The following is a 4,635-nucleotide window of genomic DNA, read 5'->3' on the forward strand; positions in this document are numbered from 1 at the left end:
ATCATTTTTCTTTTCTTTTTTGCTACGATAAGAGGATTTTATAATGTGGTGAAATAATGACAGATCCGTGAGAATGACACCACCAGTGTACCGAAAGGCTCTCGAGACTTTCTCAGTGGATAGAGCTGCCTTGAATTTCTTCTTTCTTGGTTAGTGTGAGGGGTACCATTACAGTGACTGTCTTCTTCTTGCTGGGTCAAACTGATACACCCATGTTTCGTTACATGCAACGATCCGTGACTGAAAATGCGCAGTCCTACAGTACCGACAGGACACCGAACAGCGCATCGCCGCGAAACGTCACCAGGAAGGCGCCAACCCGCTCACCAATGGATAGAGCTGGCAGCGCCACATCTCCAGGAAGACAAACTTCAGCGCCCCCTGTCAACGCTAATGTAAACCCATCGCTGGTCGGCATCAGTACTAAGTATTAGGATGACAACACTTTGCCTTCTTTCTGCGAGTAGTAATACAGAATACTGTACCTGTATGTAGGAGACACAAGAAGCACAGGAATCAAGAAAAGTTAACTACATATTTTCTTTTTAGAAATAAAGGGTACAAATAATGTTAAAGTGATTTGTACAGATGATTATGGATTCCTGCCACCGGCCATCGCAACTTCTCTCTCCTTCCTCGTTTGCGTCGGTGCTGACCCCCAAAGTAGCCGACGCAACAGAAAAACTTCCCCAACAATTAAAATACATTGTCTTTTTCTTTGAAACTTTTGGTCTTTTATGAGCATTCGTGGAACCAGTATTGAACAGAACTTTGAGTATTCAAGAGTCTCAAGCATTTTACACTCATTTCCAAAGTTCACCCATATCTGTAGAGCTAATATTTCAATTGCGATGCATCGTTCCTCACGATTAATGGTATCTGTGTGATTGACCATGTTGGGGAGCATTGGCTATGACAGGACGTCCAGAACGTGACTGATTATGGAGATGAGTACAGGTACTTCCTGAAGGTTTAACTATCATTATGCATCGACCAACAGCATTCCTATCAGCTGCATAATCGCCATACGCTGCACAGAAACTATTATGGATATTCGTACGATTTCTTTTTCTACAGACAAGATCTCAAATAAAGGATGTTGCCTGTAACGAGTTTAACGAGTTTATTTAGTGGGAGCTCACTATGATGGTGAACGATCCTGGTAGATCGCCAGTGGGCCGGCTGTCCCGCTGTGCCAGCGGCCACGACCACGTCCTTCAAGGGCCATTTGCGGCCTGGCGGTCCGGGCCACAGCTGGCGGCATTAGCCCAGGGCTCAGCCGCCGCGCTCCTAAATACCAGCGGCTAATGTCACCCGTTAAACCGAGCCCTCCGTGACACAGCCACAGCCAGCGCCTGCGCGCTCCGCTACCCAGCAACACACGGTCTGTGCGGTGAACAGCTGCCTAGTGACTACACACAGATAGAAGTGCACTATTCAGGATGCAAGTAACTTTCGCACGATTTATCACATCTAAGTAATTAGTAATGCCTGGAATTTTCAGGGAATGAGAAAGCGATTTTAAGTAATTTGTTAAAACATAAGAAACCATTTTTCAAAAACCTTTTAATTGCCTGGATCGCGTACCTATATGGAAAAGTTAAACGTGAGGACTAGTTTTAGTTGTCAGTCCAGCTACCCTCAGATATGCGAACAACCGAGAAGACAGAAAATCGCCTTAGAGAAACTTTATTTTACAAAATAACGTACCGGCATAAAATGTTTGAAGGAAACAATTAAAAAGGTAATAACCTAGTACTCATAGTAAAACTGTTATCATCTGATGTACGGAATGAAAACCGAATGTATAAGGGCCAGTCAAATGAAAACCATACAGATGGAAAAAAGTAAGTAAACTGTTTATTGTTTCAAAAGTAATCGTCATAACTGTTACTACATTTATCCCACTCTGAGACAAGTGGTCAATGCATTCATGGAAAAATGTGCGTGGAACCATGATTGTACCCTGGCGCCACCTCTTCCTCCCGAGGCAAATCGCAGCGGGTCCAGATTTTGCCAACGTTGTTTCGACAACGCCGCCGAAGTTTGGATGGAATCCCTTACACATCCTCCATACAGTTCCGATTTCCCCCATGCGGTTTTCGTATTTTGGAGTCCTGAAAAAAAGACTTTATTGGCTGTCGATTTGATAGGTCGAAGAGGTGCACGCTTGGGTACAACCACGGTCGTGTAGGCAAAGAAGATGGACGTGGTTATTAACCGGGCGTGTAATCACCAAGGACGGCAATACATGCTCTGCAACGTGCTCCCATGCTGGCCACAAGGTTGGTAAGGAGCTGTTGTGGGAGGCCGCCCTACTCTTCCACCAGCGAGGTTGAAAACTTCTCGATGGTCGTTGCTGCATGTGGATGCGCTGCAATACGTCTCCGCAAACGCGTCTCACACGTCCTCGGTGGTATTTATGTTTGGGGAACGAGAAGGCAGCCCATTCCCCGAATATCGAATCGTTCCGAGAGATCCTCCAACTGCGCTATTCGAGGGGGTCGCGCACTACCATCCAAAAAACGAAGCGACGCCAGTAAACGCCGTTGGAACAACGCACATGGGAAAGAAATACTATGTTACAATGACCCTGACTGCTAAGTGTACCGTGTTTAATGATTTAATTATTTGGAGGTCAGTAAACTCACGCTTGAAGGGAGGATATAAGATGAACATCAACAAAAGCAAAACGAGGATAATGGAATGTAGTCGAATTAAGTCGGGTGATGCCGAGGGAATTAGATTAGGAAATGAGACACTTAAAGTAGTAAAGGAGTTTTGCTATTTGGGGAGCAAAATAACTAATGATGGTCGAAGTAGACAGGATATAAAATGTAGACTGGCAATGGCAAGGAAAGCGTTTCTCAAGAAGAGAAATTTGTTAACATCGAGTATAGATTTAAGTGTCTGGAAGTCATTTCTGAAAGTATTTGTATGGAGTGTAGCCATGTATGGAAGCGAAACATGGACGGTAAATAGTTTGGACAAGAAGAGAATAGAAGCTTTCGAAATGTGGTGCTACAGAAGAATGCTGAAGATTAGATGGGTAGATCACGTAACTAATGAGGAAGTATTGAATAGGATTGGGGAGAAGAGAAGTTTGTGGCACAACTTGACCAGAAGAAGGGATCGGTTGGTAGGACATGTTCTGAGGCATCAAGGGATCACTAATTTGGTATTGGAGGGCAGCGTGGAGGGTAAAAATCGTAGGGGGAGACCAAGAGATGAATACACTAAGCAGATTCAGAAGGATGTAGGTTGCAGTAGGTACTGGGAGATGAAGAAGCTTCCACAGGATAGAGTAGCATGGAGAGCTGCATCAAACCAGTCTCAGGACTGAAGACCACAACAACAACAAACTCACGCAACGTTATGCATCCTCACATCACAGCACCTATACCAAAAAACGATCTTGTTCGACAATGTTACGTGTTCCAAACTGTTGCAATCTGAACACACAAAAAGAATGAGTACTCTTGTCAGAAAAGAGCATGTGACGCTACTCCTTATTGGTCCAGTCCCTATGCACTTGGGAGCGTCACAAATGGTCCGTTGATGTGCGGGTATCAACAGAACACTGCTCGTCGGGCAAACAGGCCACACCCCACATGGTCACTGTGGCAATTCAGATGGTTTCAGATTGCTTCCAGTCTGTTAAATACAGGGTTATTACAAATGATTGAAGCGATTTTACAGCTCTACAGTAACTTTATTATTTGAGATATTTTCACAATGCTTTGCACACACATACAAAAACTCAAAGTTTTTCGATATGTGCCCCTTTAGTGATTCGGCAGACATCAAGCCGATAATCAAGTTCCTCCCACACTCGGTGCAGCATGTCCCCGTCAATGAGTTCGAAAGCATCGTTGATGCGAGCTCGCAGTTCAGGCACGTTTCTTGGTAAGAGGAGGTTTAAACACTAAATCCTTCACATAACCCCACAGAAAGAAATCGCAGGGGGTTAAGTCGGGAGAGCGTGGAGGCGGTGACATGAATTGCTGATCATGATCTCCAGCACGACCGATCCATCGGTTTTCCAATCTCCTGTTTAAGAAATGCCGAACATCATGATGGAAGTGTGGTGGAGCACCGTCCTGTTGAAAGATGAAGTCGGCGCTGTCGGTCTCCAGTTGTGGCATGAGCCAATTTTCCAGCCATGAGCCAATGTCCAGATACACGTGTCTTGTAACATTTTTTTCGCCGAAGAAAAAGGGGCCGTAAACTTTAAACCGTGAGATTGCACAAAACACGTTAACTTTTCGTGAATTGCGAATTTGCTGCACGAATGCGTGAGGATTCTCTACCGCCCAGATTCGCACATTGTGTCTATTCACTTAACCATTAAGAAAAAATCTTGCTTCATCACTGAAAACAAGTTTCGCACTGAACGCATCCTCTTCCATGAGCTGTTGCAACCGCGCCGAAAATTCAATGCGTTTGACTTTGTCATCGAGTGTCAGGGCTTGTAGCAATTGTAAACGCTAAGGCTTCTGCTTTAGCCTTTTCCGTAAGATTTTCCAGACCGTCGGCTGTGGTACGTTTAGCTCCCTGCTTGCTTTATTCGTCGACTTCCGCGGGCTACGCGTGAAACTTGCCCGCACGCGTTCAACCGTTTCTTCGCTCACTGCA

This window comes from Schistocerca cancellata, chromosome 1 (assembly GCF_023864275.1).
Source record: "Schistocerca cancellata isolate TAMUIC-IGC-003103 chromosome 1, iqSchCanc2.1, whole genome shotgun sequence".
Classification (NCBI taxonomy): Eukaryota; Metazoa; Arthropoda; class Insecta; order Orthoptera; family Acrididae; genus Schistocerca; species Schistocerca cancellata.